Below are 15,402 nucleotides of genomic sequence, written 5' to 3' on the forward strand. Positions count from 1 at the left end.
TCTCCGCTCTGTGGAGTCTCTCACCGGGCCTAGACCTGGAAGGCAGGAATCCCAGGCGGGTCGGCCCGGAGGGAACACACGCCCCTCCACGCCGAGCCAGGTGTTCCCCGCGAAAGAGCGGCCACCGGCCACCGCCCTGCCCCGACCCCGTCCCAGCCCCGCGTCCTTTTAAAGCTCCTCCAGCAGAGCCCGGTATTCTTCCTCGCTGAGGGGTGGTTCCAGCGAGGCGGCCTCTTCCGAGGCCTCCAGCTCCCCCGGGGCCTCCGTTTCTAGGAAAGGTTGCGCCCGCTGCAGAAACTCCGGGCTCGCCAGGAGCTCATCCAGCAGGCCGGAGGGGAGTGCAGACGAGCGCCCCGGCTCCTGGAGGAGCCCCACCTCGGGGGGCGCCCGGATGGCTTGCACCTGCCCCTGCCGCGCGGAGGCCTCCGGGGGCGCGGGCTGGGGAGGTGGGGCTGCCCCGGCTTGGGGTTCCCACGCCGCCCCGGCGACCTGGGGACCCTGGCCCCAGCCCCACCACGGAATCCCCTGGGACGCGAGGGGCGGGAAATGCAGGGGGTACTTCAGAGTTCAGTCTTCCTCACAGAATCGCAAAGTTCACGTTTCACAACCATAAAGAAACTATTTACGTTAAAAATGAGACATTTTATGGAGTTGCACTTAGAAAACTTCAATGTCTGAGAAAAAAAATCTCTAACGCACAGGGAAACAGGTGGTTTATCCAATACTCTGAAAATAAAATGGGCCGGGTGAGGGGAATATGAAAATATTATTTCAATTTCATTTCATTTTATTTATTTATTTATGTACTTATTTATTTATTTTTGAGACAGTGTCTCCCTCTGTCCCCCAGGCTGGATTACAGTGGCCTGAGCTCAGCTCACTGCAGCCTCCGCATCCTGGGCTCAAGGCATTCTCCTGCCTCAGCCTCCAGACTAGCTGGGACTAAATGAGCACGCCACCACGCCAGGCAAATTTTTGTCTTTTGTTTAAAGTGTAGAGGAGGTTTCACCATTTGGGCCAGGGTGGTCTTCAACGGCCGACTTCAGGTGATCTGCCCCAACTTGCCTTCCCAAAGTGAAGGGACTATAGGCGTGAGCCACTGCGCCCAGACTATGATAGTATCACACCGAAGCCTGAAGCTGCTCTGCCTTAGGATTTTTCCTGAATTTTACTTTCTTGTCATGATGAGTTGCTAGCTCATATTTTCCGTTGGATCTTTTCGAAAGGCTTTACTGATGAGATTATGGCTTTCTCACAAAGAATACCACTTTGGTGAAACTATACTGAAATTAAGAGTACCTTAAGTTTCCGATACTTATCAAGCACACTATTTGAACACGGCGTGGTAGGTGAAAGTGTGAGAAGCAGAATTTGGCAAACCCCATTATTTTTCAATTTCGACGGTTTCAGGTCTTTTGGTTTCAGCCAAACTGAAGAATGTCCTAATGAGCTGTCAATTGACAGGCCATTACAGACAATTTTTGAAACTACATCACAGTGTAATTTAAGGAGTACGATTCTAAAGAAATTTGAACAATCTGGTGGTATTGCTAACACCAAACAAGGTTGTTCAGCTCTTTCATCTTTAAAAACAAACAAACAAAAACATGATGTGGAATTCTCTCATTTTACCAAACAGCCGTACGCTCCCTTGAATATGTGACTGTGAAACCCAAGTAACTGGAAGACAAAAAATAAAGGAAACACCTCATCAGTCTCATTAATAGTTTTGTTGAGAATAATTTATTTTTCAAAAACTGCTGGCTATGTCTTGATATTTTTAGACACGGCTAAGATTGAAATTGCATGAATCCTCTCTCTAACATTCATGCTACTTAAGAAACTTTTCCCAAGATTTGACTGCATTCATTTCATAAAAGCCCTGTCCTCTTCTCCCCTATATATCTATATTAGCACTCTGCCTTCTACCCTCTTCCACAGGAAACACAAATCCGTCAATTGATCACTTAAGCCTTTCCAGTTTGGGTACAACATTTTCTGTAGTTGTACTCGTACGATTTGTCCTTTATACTTCTAAAGACTAGACCCTAGATTATGCATGCTTGGGAATAGTGGAGCTAGCTTGCTTAAACTTTATTTAGGCGTATGCTAATTACTTGTGGGGGGCAAAGGCAGGCAGTGAGGATGTTAAGCTTATCCCAAAATAGTCAATTTTGGAAAAGACACAAGTACAGGCCGGGCGCGGTGGCTCTGACCTGTAATCCCAGCACCTTGGGAGGTCTTCTCGCAGAAGACCAGAGCGAGACCCCAGGGAAAAGATGCATCCCCGGCGTGATGGCCTGACGATGGATTCCTGTGTACCGCAACATGGGGAGTCTGCAGTGTGGCCGGTTTGGAAACTGGCAAGGAGAGCGAAGAGACACCATGCCGGTCTTCCACCCTTCCCTGGATGCCTGTGGGTGCCCGCAGAGCTCCGGAAGCAAACAGTCAACATGCTCAGCCTTTCGGGGGCCGGAGAGACGTGAGCAACAGGCCCCCTTGCAGAGGGCACAGCAGCGTGGAATCCCAAATCACGCTTCAGTCGTCCTGAGTGTGGCTCCTCTGTGGTCGGGGCTGTCGGCCTGGCGCTCCTTTGCGAGGCTCAGCCTGGGGATGTGGGGTCTGTGAACCACGCGGGTGAAAACCCGACGGCAACCCGGGTCCCGGTCTTTTGTCTCTGAGGTAGCTGCCCGTTCCTTGTTCCACGGAATGGGGGCGAATGGGTGCCCCGCCCTCCCGACGCGGCGGCCGTGGGCCCAGCCCTCAGCCCGCGCCGGGCACTTACCCTTTTCCCGGAGCGCGGGGGTCCCGTTGCTCCCGGAGGCCGGAGACCGTTTTTTCTCTCTGCCTTCCTCCCTCTGTCCCTGGCTCCCTCCCGCCCGCCCTCTGTCCCTGCGTCGCTCTGTCTCTCCCTCCGTTCCTCACTGCCTCCCTCTCTCTCCCTCCCTCCCCCCCTCCCTCCCTCCCTCCCAACTTCCCTCTGCCCATCCTTCGGCCCCTCTGGGTCTCCCGTTCGTCACTCCAACTCTGCCCGCCTTCCCTCCCGCCTGGAACGGTCGGCATCGCCGGCGCGGGGCCTGGGGTCTGCGTTCAGCCGCCGGGCACTACGCGGTGGCAGCTGGGAGGCTGCAGGGACACGGGCGGGCGGGCGGGCGGGCGGGCGACGGTGGAGCGGAGGCGCAGAGGAGGCGAGCCGCTGCCGGAGGGATGGCGGGCGCGAACCCTGCGCGGGCCCGGTGTTTCGCGGGACCGGGGTCTCCACCCAGCCCAGGGGAGGACGCATTTTCCGTGGGTGGGGGTTGGGGGGTGCGGGGTGTGGGTGGCGAGGGGTTGGTCAGGCCGGGGTGGGGTGGCGGAAAAGCACGAGAGCTCTGCCCGGGCTGCTCCCAGAGCCTAGGCGGCTGCCCGCGAACCCGCGCGTGCGCAGTACACGGCCCACCTGCTGGTACCTGGGCCGGCGCTGGGATCCCCGGGATGCCCAGGAAAGAATGGCAGCTCTCCGCTCTGTGGAGTCTCTCACCGGGCCTAGACCTGGAAGGCAGGAATCCCAGGCGGGTCGGCCCGGAGGGAACACACGCCCCTCCACGCCGAGCCAGGTGTTCCCCGCGAAAGAGAGGCCACCGGCCACCGCCCTGCCCCGACCCCGTCCCAGCCCCACGTCCTTTTATAGCTCCTCCAGCAGAGCCCGGTATTCTTCCTCGCTGAGGGGTGGTTCCAGCGAGGCGGCCTCTTCCGAGGCCTCCAGCTCCCCCGGGGCCTCCGTTTCTAGGAAAGGTTGCGCCCCCTGCAGAAACTCCGGGCTCGCCAGGAGCTCATCCAGCAGGCCGGAGGGGAGTGCAGACGAGCGCCCCGGCTCCTGGAGGAGCCCCGCCTGGGGGGGCGCCCGGATGGCTTGCACCTGCCCCTGCCGCGCGGAGGCCTCCGGGGGCGCGGGCTGGGGAGGTGGGGCTGCCCCGGCTTGGGGTTCCCACGCCGCCCCGGCGACCTGGGGACCCTGGCCCCAGCCCCACCACGGACTCCCCTGGGACGCGGGTGGCGCAAGCCCACCTTGGCCCTGTGGCCCCGCTTGAGCCGGCCCAGGCTGTCCCACCGCGCAAGGGCCCGGCAGGCTGTCGCGCTGCGGGTCCCGGTCCTCCCGGCCTTTGCTCGGGTGCGCAGGCCACCGAGGAGCCTGAGGGTGGGAGAGCGCCCCGTCCGCGGGAGCCAGGGCAGCGTAGGCAAAATCCGCGCGTGCCGGGGCCGCTTGGGAGATCCCTCGTGCCGGCGCGGCCTGGCTGGGCTGGAGCACGGGGACGGCCCTCGCTCCCTGGCTCACGAAAGCCCCCTGGGGGAGAGCCCCAGGCGCGCAGGGCACGCGGGGTGCGGGAAGCGCCGTTCCCCACGCCCCGGCGTGGGCGAAGGTGACCCACGAGGGAGCAGGGTGACACCCACCGGGGGCCGCGTTGCACAGGCCGCCTGCGTGCGCGGGCGCCCTGCCACCCCGTCCCGGGTGCCTGGCCCGTCGATTCTGAAACCAGATCTGAATCCTGGACTCCGGGAGGCCCGTCTCTCTGGCCAGTTCTTCCCTGGCGGCGATGCCTGGAAAGCGATCCTTCTCAAAGGCGCGGAGGAGCAGGGCGGTCTGGGATCCGGTGACGGCGGTCCGCTTTCGCCTGCCTTCTTGCGGGCCGCGTCTCCCGGGCCAGGGCCGAGATTCCCGCCGGTGCTGCCTCAGCTGGCGTGACCTCTCATTCTGAAACCAAATCTGGACCCTGGGCTCCGGAACGCCGATGGCCTGGGCCAGCCCTTCTCTGGTGGCGATGCCCGGGTACGGGTTCCGCTCAAAGCAGGCTCGCAGGGCCTCGCTTTGGCTCGGGGTCCAGACGAGTCTCCTTCGCCGTCCTCGTCCTCGGGCTTCCGCGGGGAGGGGGCCGTCCGAAGGTGTCGGGAGAGCCATCGCGGGGAGCCCCGGCCGGAATTTCACGGACGGACACGGGCAGAGAGAGGCCCGCGGGCTCCCGGGCACCTCAGCCGGCCTGTGCACTGGGCGCAGGTGCAGCCAGGAGACCGGCCCGGACAGCCAGCCAGCCGCTCTTATAAAGACCAACAGGCAGGCAGGCTCCACCCCTTCATGAATGGCGGTGAGCCCTGGGACAGCCCGCCCTCCGGAAGGGTCCCAGGGCGTGGAGGCCCCCTGGGGCCGGGGGGAGGGGGGGCGGCGGTGGTGGTGGTGGTGGTGGTGGTGACGCTGGTGGTGGGGGCGGGGGTGGCGGTGGGGGCGGGAGGGACGAAGCGGAAGGGGGAGAGGGGGAAGGGGTGAGGGGGGCGGGTTTCGGGGTCTGGCTCTCCGGACCTCTCCAGGAATCCCGCGGGAACTGGAGGCCGCTCTCTGGGCTCCCACGCGCCTTCAGCAGGGAGAATCCAGCCTGGAAGGCTGGAGGGGAGTGTGGAACTGAACCTCCGTGGGAGTCTTGAGTTTTCCAGGCCCTCTCTCGGTGAAGGAGGCAATGCCTGTGGGTGTCGCCGTGGCCGTGACAGTCTCACACACGCACAGGGGTGTGGCTCTCGTTCATTCCCACGCAGAAGACCAGAGCGAGACCCCAGGGAAAGGATGCATCCCCGGCGTGATGGCCTGACGATGGATTCCTGTGTACCGCAACATGGGGAGTCTGCAGTGTGGCCGGTTTGGAAACTGGCAAGGAGAGCGAAGAGACACCATGCCGGTCTTCCACCCTTCCCTGGATGCCGGTGGGTGCCCGCAGAGCTCCGGAAGCAAACAGTCAACATGCTCAGCCTTTCGGGGGCCGGAGAGACGTGAGCAACAGGCCCCCTTGCAGAGGGCACAGCAGCGTGGAATCCCAAATCACGCTTCAGTCGTCCTGAGTGTGGCTCCTCTGTGGTCGGGGCTGTCGGCCTGGCGCTCCTTTGCGAGGCTCAGCCTGGGGATGTGCGGTCTGTGAACCACGCGGGTGAAAACCCGAGGGCAACCCGGGTCCCGGTCTTTTTTCTCTGAGGTAGCTGCCCGTTCCTTGTTCCACGGAATCGAGGCGAATGGGTGCCCCGCCCTCCCGACGCGGCGGCCGTGGGCCCAGCCCTCAGCCCGCGCCGGGCGCTTACCCTTTTCCCGGAGCGCGGGGGTCCCGTTGCTCCCGGAGGCCAGAGACCGTTTATGCTCTCTGCCTTCCTCCCTCTGTCCCTGGCTCCCTCCCGCCCGCCCTCTGTCCCTGCGTCGCTCTGTCTCTCCCTCCGTTCCTCACTGCCTCCCTCTCTCTCCCTCCCTCCCTCCCTCCCTGCCTCCCTCCCTCCCAACTTCCCTCCGCCCATCCTTCGGCCCCTCTGGGTCTCCCGTTCGTCTCTCCATCGCTGCCCGCCTTCCCTCCCGCCTGGAACGGTCGGCATCGCCAGCGTGCGCGGGGCCTGGGGTCTGCGTTCAGCCGCCAGGCGCTCCACGGTGGCAGCTGGGAGGCTGCAGGGGCAAGGGCGGGCGGGCGGGCGGGCGACGGTGGAGCGGAGGCGAAGAGGAGGCGAGCCGCCGCTGGAGGGATGGCGGGCCCGGACGCTGCGCGGGCCCGGTGTTTCGCGGGACGGGGTTCTCCACCCAGCCCAGGGGAGGACGCATTGTCCGGGGTGGGGGGTGTGGGTGGCGAGGGGTTGGTCAGGCCGGGGTGGGGTGGCGGAAAGGCACGAGAGCTCTGCCCGGGCTGCTCCCAGAGCCTAGGCGGCTGCCCGCGAACCCGCGCGTGCGCAGTACACGGCCCACCTGCTGGTACCTGGGCCGGCGCTGGGATCCCCGGGATGCCCAGGAAAGAATGGCAGCTCTCCGCTCTGTGGAGTCTCTCACCGGGCCTAGACCTGGAAGGCAGGAATCCCAGGCGGGTCGGCCCGGAGGGAACACACGCCCCTCCACGCCGAGCCAGGTGTTCCCCGCGAAAGAGCGGCCACCGGCCACCGCCCTGCCCCGACCCCGTCCCAGCCCCGCGTCCTTTTAAAGCTCCTCCAGCAGAGCCCGGTATTCTTCCTCGCTGAGGGGTGGTTCCAGCGAGGCGGCCTCTTCCGAGGCCTCCAGCTCCCCCGGGGCCTCCGTTTCTAGGAAAGGTTGCGCCCGCTGCAGAAACTCCGGGCTCGCCAGGAGCTCATCCAGCAGGCCGGAGGGGAGTGCAGACGAGCGCCCCGGCTCCTGGAGGAGCCCCGCCTCGGGGGGCGCCCGGATGGCTTGCACCTGCCCCTGCCGCGCGGAGGCCTCCGGGGGCGCGGGCTGGGGAGGTGGGGCTGCCCCGGCTTGGGGTTCCCACGCCGCCCCGGCGACCTGGGGACCCTGGCCCCAGCCCCACCACGGACTCCCCTGGGACGCGAGGGGCGGGAAATGCAGGGGGTACTTCAGAGTTCAGTCTTCCTCACAGAATCGCAAAGTTCACGTTTCACAACCATAAAGAAACTATTTACGTTAAAAATGAGACATTTTATGGAGTTGCACTTAGAAAACTTCAATGTCTGAGAAAAAAAATCTCTAACGCACAGGGAAACAGGTGGTTTATCCAATACTCTGAAAATAAAATGGGCCGGGTGAGGGGAATATGAAAATATTATTTCAATTTCATTTCATTTTATTTATTTATTTATGTACTTATTTATTTATTTTTGAGACAGTGTCTCCCTCTGTCCCCCAGGCTGGATTACAGTGGCCTGAGCTCAGCTCACTGCAGCCTCCGCATCCTGGGCTCAAGGCATTCTCCTGCCTCAGCCTCCAGACTAGCTGGGACTAAATGAGCACGCCACCACGCCAGGCAAATTTTTGTCTTTTGTTTAAAGTGTAGAGGAGGTTTCACCATTTGGGCCAGGGTGGTCTTCAACGGCCGACTTCAGGTGATCTGCCCCAACTTGCCTTCCCAAAGTGAAGGGACTATAGGCGTGAGCCACTGCGCCCAGACTATGATAGTATCACACCGAAGCCTGAAGCTGCTCTGCCTTAGGATTTTTCCTGAATTTTACTTTCTTGTCATGATGAGTTGCTAGCTCATATTTTCCGTTGGATCTTTTCGAAAGGCTTTACTGATGAGATTATGGCTTTCTCACAAAGAATACCACTTTGGTGAAACTATACTGAAATTAAGAGTACCTTAAGTTTCCGATACTTATCAAGCACACTATTTGAACACGGCGTGGTAGGTGAAAGTGTGAGAAGCAGAATTTGGCAAACCCCATTATTTTTCAATTTCGACGGTTTCAGGTCTTTTGGTTTCAGCCAAACTGAAGAATGTCCTAATGAGCTGTCAATTGACAGGCCATTACAGACAATTTTTGAAACTACATCACAGTGTAATTTAAGGAGTACGATTCTAAAGAAATTTGAACAATCTGGTGGTATTGCTAACACCAAACAAGGTTGTTCAGCTCTTTCATCTTTAAAAACAAACAAACAAAAACATGATGTGGAATTCTCTCATTTTACCAAACAGCCGTACGCTCCCTTGAATATGTGACTGTGAAACCCAAGTAACTGGAAGACAAAAAATAAAGGAAACACCTCATCAGTCTCATTAATAGTTTTGTTGAGAATAATTTATTTTTCAAAAACTGCTGGCTATGTCTTGATATTTTTAGACACGGCTAAGATTGAAATTGCATGAATCCTCTCTCTAACATTCATGCTACTTAAGAAACTTTTCCCAAGATTTGACTGCATTCATTTCATAAAAGCCCTGTCCTCTTCTCCCCTATATATCTATATTAGCACTCTGCCTTCTACCCTCTTCCACAGGAAACACAAATCCGTCAATTGATCACTTAAGCCTTTCCAGTTTGGGTACAACATTTTCTGTAGTTGTACTCGTACGATTTGTCCTTTATACTTCTAAAGACTAGACCCTAGATTATGCATGCTTGGGAATAGTGGAGCTAGCTTGCTTAAACTTTATTTAGGCGTATGCTAATTACTTGTGGGGGGCAAAGGCAGGCAGTGAGGATGTTAAGCTTATCCCAAAATAGTCAATTTTGGAAAAGACACAAGTACAGGCCGGGCGCGGTGGCTCTGACCTGTAATCCCAGCACCTTGGGAGGTCTTCTCGCAGAAGACCAGAGCGAGACCCCAGGGAAAAGATGCATCCCCGGCGTGATGGCCTGACGATGGATTCCTGTGTACCGCAACATGGGGAGTCTGCAGTGTGGCCGGTTTGGAAACTGGCAAGGAGAGCGAAGAGACACCATGCCGGTCTTCCACCCTTCCCTGGATGCCTGTGGGTGCCCGCAGAGCTCCGGAAGCAAACAGTCAACATGCTCAGCCTTTCGGGGGCCGGAGAGACGTGAGCAACAGGCCCCCTTGCAGAGGGCACAGCAGCGTGGAATCCCAAATCACGCTTCAGTCGTCCTGAGTGTGGCTCCTCTGTGGTCGGGGCTGTCGGCCTGGCGCTCCTTTGCGAGGCTCAGCCTGGGGATGTGGGGTCTGTGAACCACGCGGGTGAAAACCCGACGGCAACCTGGGTCCCGGTCTTTTGTCTCTGAGGTAGCTGCCCGTTCCTTGTTCCACGGAATGGGGGCGAATGGGTGCCCCGCCCTCCCGACGCGGCGGCCGTGGGCCCAGCCCTCAGCCCGCGCCGGGCACTTACCCTTTTCCCGGAGCGCGGGGGTCCCGTTGCTCCCGGAGGCCGGAGACCGTTTTTTCTCTCTGCCTTCCTCCCTCTGTCCCTGGCTCCCTCCCGCCCGCCCTCTGTCCCTGCGTCGCTCTGTCTCTCCCTCCGTTCCTCACTGCCTCCCTCTCTCTCCCTCCCTCCCCCCCTCCCTCCCTCCCTCCCAACTTCCCTCTGCCCATCCTTCGGCCCCTCTGGGTCTCCCGTTCGTCACTCCAACTCTGCCCGCCTTCCCTCCCGCCTGGAACGGTCGGCATCGCCGGCGCGGGGCCTGGGGTCTGCGTTCAGCCGCCGGGCACTACGCGGTGGCAGCTGGGAGGCTGCAGGGACACGGGCGGGCGGGCGGGCGGGCGGGCGACGGTGGAGCGGAGGCGCAGAGGAGGCGAGCCGCTGCCGGAGGGATGGCGGGCGCGAACCCTGCGCGGGCCCGGTGTTTCGCGGGACCGGGGTCTCCACCCAGCCCAGGGGAGGACGCATTTTCCGTGGGTGGGGGTTGGGGGGTGCGGGGTGTGGGTGGCGAGGGGTTGGTCAGGCCGGGGTGGGGTGGCGGAAAAGCACGAGAGCTCTGCCCGGGCTGCTCCCAGAGCCTAGGCGGCTGCCCGCGAACCCGCGCGTGCGCAGTACACGGCCCACCTGCTGGTACCTGGGCCGGCGCTGGGATCCCCGGGATGCCCAGGAAAGAATGGCAGCTCTCCGCTCTGTGGAGTCTCTCACCGGGCCTAGACCTGGAAGGCAGGAATCCCAGGCGGGTCGGCCCGGAGGGAACACACGCCCCTCCACGCCGAGCCAGGTGTTCCCCGCGAAAGAGAGGCCACCGGCCACCGCCCTGCCCCGACCCCGTCCCAGCCCCACGTCCTTTTATAGCTCCTCCAGCAGAGCCCGGTATTCTTCCTCGCTGAGGGGTGGTTCCAGCGAGGCGGCCTCTTCCGAGGCCTCCAGCTCCCCCGGGGCCTCCGTTTCTAGGAAAGGTTGCGCCCCCTGCAGAAACTCCGGGCTCGCCAGGAGCTCATCCAGCAGGCCGGAGGGGAGTGCAGACGAGCGCCCCGGCTCCTGGAGGAGCCCCGCCTGGGGGGGCGCCCGGATGGCTTGCACCTGCCCCTGCCGCGCGGAGGCCTCCGGGGGCGCGGGCTGGGGAGGTGGGGCTGCCCCGGCTTGGGGTTCCCACGCCGCCCCGGCGACCTGGGGACCCTGGCCCCAGCCCCACCACGGACTCCCCTGGGACGCGGGTGGCGCAAGCCCACCTTGGCCCTGTGGCCCCGCTTGAGCCGGCCCAGGCTGTCCCACCGCGCAAGGGCCCGGCAGGCCGTCGCGCTGCGGGTCCCGGTCCTCCCGGCCTTTGCTCGGGTGCGCAGGCCACCGAGGAGCCTGAGGGTGGGAGAGCGCCCCGTCCGCGGGAGCCAGGGCAGCGTAGGCAAAATCCGCGCGTGCCGGGGCCGCTTGGGAGATCCCTCGTGCCGGCGCGGCCTGGCTGGGCTGGAGCACGGGGACGGCCCTCGCTCCCTGGCTCACGAAAGCCCCCTGGGGGAGAGCCCCAGGCGCGCAGGGCACGCGGGGTGCGGGAAGCGCCGTTCCCCACGCCCCGGCGTGGGCGAAGGTGACCCACGAGGGAGCAGGGTGACACCCACCGGGGGCCGCGTTGCACAGGCCGCCTGCGTGCGCGGGCGCCCTGCCACCCCGTCCCGGGTGCCTGGCCCGTCGATTCTGAAACCAGATCTGAATCCTGGACTCCGGGAGGCCCGTCTCTCTGGCCAGTTCTTCCCTGGCGGCGATGCCTGGAAAGCGATCCTTCTCAAAGGCGCGGAGGAGCAGGGCGGTCTGGGATCCGGTGACGGCGGTCCGCTTTCGCCTGCCTTCTTGCGGGCCGCGTCTCCCGGGCCAGGGCCGAGATTCCCGCCGGTGCTGCCTCAGCTGGCGTGACCTCTCATTCTGAAACCAAATCTGGACCCTGGGCTCCGGAACGCCGATGGCCTGGGCCAGCCCTTCTCTGGTGGCGATGCCCGGGTACGGGTTCCGCTCAAAGCAGGCTCGCAGGGCCTCGCTTTGGCTCGGGGTCCAGACGAGTCTCCTTCGCCGTCCTCGTCCTCGGGCTTCCGCGGGGAGGGGGCCGTCCGAAGGTGTCGGGAGAGCCATCGCGGGGAGCCCCGGCCGGAATTTCACGGACGGACACGGGCAGAGAGAGGCCCGCGGGCTCCCGGGCACCTCAGCCGGCCTGTGCACTGGGCGCAGGTGCAGCCAGGAGACCGGCCCGGACAGCCAGCCAGCCGCTCTTATAAAGACCAACAGGCAGGCAGGCTCCACCCCTTCATGAATGGCGGTGAGCCCTGGGACAGCCCGCCCTCCGGAAGGGTCCCAGGGCGTGGAGGCCCCCTGGGGCCGGGGGGAGGGGGGGCGGCGGTGGTGGTGGTGGTGGTGGTGGTGACGCTGGTGGTGGGGGCGGGGGTGGCGGTGGGGGCGGGAGGGACGAAGCGGAAGGGGGAGAGGGGGAAGGGGTGAGGGGGGCGGGTTTCGGGGTCTGGCTCTCCGGACCTCTCCAGGAATCCCGCGGGAACTGGAGGCCGCTCTCTGGGCTCCCACGCGCCTTCAGCAGGGAGAATCCAGCCTGGAAGGCTGGAGGGGAGTGTGGAACTGAACCTCCGTGGGAGTCTTGAGTTTTCCAGGCCCTCTCTCGGTGAAGGAGGCAATGCCTGTGGGTGTCGCCGTGGCCGTGACAGTCTCACACACGCACAGGGGTGTGGCTCTCGTTCATTCCCACGCAGAAGACCAGAGCGAGACCCCAGGGAAAGGATGCATCCCCGGCGTGATGGCCTGACGATGGATTCCTGTGTACCGCAACATGGGGAGTCTGCAGTGTGGCCGGTTTGGAAACTGGCAAGGAGAGCGAAGAGACACCATGCCGGTCTTCCACCCTTCCCTGGATGCCGGTGGGTGCCCGCAGAGCTCCGGAAGCAAACAGTCAACATGCTCAGCCTTTCGGGGGCCGGAGAGACGTGAGCAACAGGCCCCCTTGCAGAGGGCACAGCAGCGTGGAATCCCAAATCACGCTTCAGTCGTCCTGAGTGTGGCTCCTCTGTGGTCGGGGCTGTCGGCCTGGCGCTCCTTTGCGAGGCTCAGCCTGGGGATGTGCGGTCTGTGAACCACGCGGGTGAAAACCCGACGGCAACCCGGGTCCCGGTCTTTTTTCTCTGAGGTAGCTGCCCGTTCCTTGTTCCACGGAATCGAGGCGAATGGGTGCCCCGCCCTCCCGACGCGGCGGCCGTGGGCCCAGCCCTCAGCCCGCGCCGGGCGCTTACCCTTTTCCCGGAGCGCGGGGGTCCCGTTGCTCCCGGAGGCCAGAGACCGTTTATGCTCTCTGCCTTCCTCCCTCTGTCCCTGGCTCCCTCCCGCCCGCCCTCTGTCCCTGCGTCGCTCTGTCTCTCCCTCCGTTCCTCACTGCCTCCCTCTCTCTCCCTCCCTCCCTCCCTCCCTGCCTCCCTCCCTCCCAACTTCCCTCCGCCCATCCTTCGGCCCCTCTGGGTCTCCCGTTCGTCTCTCCATCGCTGCCCGCCTTCCCTCCCGCCTGGAACGGTCGGCATCGCCAGCGTGCGCGGGGCCTGGGGTCTGCGTTCAGCCGCCAGGCGCTCCACGGTGGCAGCTGGGAGGCTGCAGGGGCAAGGGCGGGCGGGCGGGCGGGCGACGGTGGAGCGGAGGCGAAGAGGAGGCGAGCCGCCGCTGGAGGGATGGCGGGCCCGGACGCTGCGCGGGCCCGGTGTTTCGCGGGACGGGGTTCTCCACCCAGCCCAGGGGAGGACGCATTGTCCGGGGTGGGGGGTGTGGGTGGCGAGGGGTTGGTCAGGCCGGGGTGGGGTGGCGGAAAGGCACGAGAGCTCTGCCCGGGCTGCTCCCAGAGCCTAGGCGGCTGCCCGCGAACCCGCGCGTGCGCAGTACACGGCCCACCTGCTGGTACCTGGGCCGGCGCTGGGATCCCCGGGATGCCCAGGAAAGAATGGCAGCTCTCCGCTCTGTGGAGTCTCTCACCGGGCCTAGACCTGGAAGGCAGGAATCCCAGGCGGGTCGGCCCGGAGGGAACACACGCCCCTCCACGCCGAGCCAGGTGTTCCCCGCGAAAGAGCGGCCACCGGCCACCGCCCTGCCCCGACCCCGTCCCAGCCCCGCGTCCTTTTAAAGCTCCTCCAGCAGAGCCCGGTATTCTTCCTCGCTGAGGGGTGGTTCCAGCGAGGCGGCCTCTTCCGAGGCCTCCAGCTCCCCCGGGGCCTCCGTTTCTAGGAAAGGTTGCGCCCGCTGCAGAAACTCCGGGCTCGCCAGGAGCTCATCCAGCAGGCCGGAGGGGAGTGCAGACGAGCGCCCCGGCTCCTGGAGGAGCCCCACCTCGGGGGGCGCCCGGATGGCTTGCACCTGCCCCTGCCGCGCGGAGGCCTCCGGGGGCGCGGGCTGGGGAGGTGGGGCTGCCCCGGCTTGGGGTTCCCACGCCGCCCCGGCGACCTGGGGACCCTGGCCCCAGCCCCACCACGGAATCCCCTGGGACGCGAGGGGCGGGAAATGCAGGGGGTACTTCAGAGTTCAGTCTTCCTCACAGAATCGCAAAGTTCACGTTTCACAACCATAAAGAAACTATTTACGTTAAAAATGAGACATTTTATGGAGTTGCACTTAGAAAACTTCAATGTCTGAGAAAAAAAATCTCTAACGCACAGGGAAACAGGTGGTTTATCCAATACTCTGAAAATAAAATGGGCCGGGTGAGGGGAATATGAAAATATTATTTCAATTTCATTTCATTTTATTTATTTATTTATGTACTTATTTATTTATTTTTGAGACAGTGTCTCCCTCTGTCCCCCAGGCTGGATTACAGTGGCCTGAGCTCAGCTCACTGCAGCCTCCGCATCCTGGGCTCAAGGCATTCTCCTGCCTCAGCCTCCAGACTAGCTGGGACTAAATGAGCACGCCACCACGCCAGGCAAATTTTTGTCTTTTGTTTAAAGTGTAGAGGAGGTTTCACCATTTGGGCCAGGGTGGTCTTCAACGGCCGACTTCAGGTGATCTGCCCCAACTTGCCTTCCCAAAGTGAAGGGACTATAGGCGTGAGCCACTGCGCCCAGACTATGATAGTATCACACCGAAGCCTGAAGCTGCTCTGCCTTAGGATTTTTCCTGAATTTTACTTTCTTGTCATGATGAGTTGCTAGCTCATATTTTCCGTTGGATCTTTTCGAAAGGCTTTACTGATGAGATTATGGCTTTCTCACAAAGAATACCACTTTGGTGAAACTATACTGAAATTAAGAGTACCTTAAGTTTCCGATACTTATCAAGCACACTATTTGAACACGGCGTGGTAGGTGAAAGTGTAAGAAGCAGAATTTGGCAAACCCCATTATTTTTCAATTTCGACGGTTTCAGGTCTTTTGGTTTCAGCCAAACTGAAGAATGTCCTAATGAGCTGTCAATTGACAGGCCATTACAGACAATTTTTGAAACTACATCACAGTGTAATTTAAGGAGTACGATTCTAAAGAAATTTGAACAATCTGGTGGTATTGCTAACACCAAACAAGGTTGTTCAGCTCTTTCATCTTTAAAAACAAACAAACAAAAACATGATGTGGAATTCTCTCATTTTACCAAACAGCCGTACGCTCCCTTGAATATGTGACTGTGAAACCCAAGTAACTGGAAGACAAAAAATAAAGGAAACACCTCATCAGTCTCATTAATAGTTTTGTTGAGAATAATTTATTTTTCAAAAACTGCTGGCTATGTCTTGATATTTTTAGACACGGCTAAGATTGAAATTGCATGA

Source organism: Pongo abelii, chromosome 17 (assembly GCF_028885655.2).
Source record: "Pongo abelii isolate AG06213 chromosome 17, NHGRI_mPonAbe1-v2.0_pri, whole genome shotgun sequence".
Classification (NCBI taxonomy): Eukaryota; Metazoa; Chordata; class Mammalia; order Primates; family Hominidae; genus Pongo; species Pongo abelii.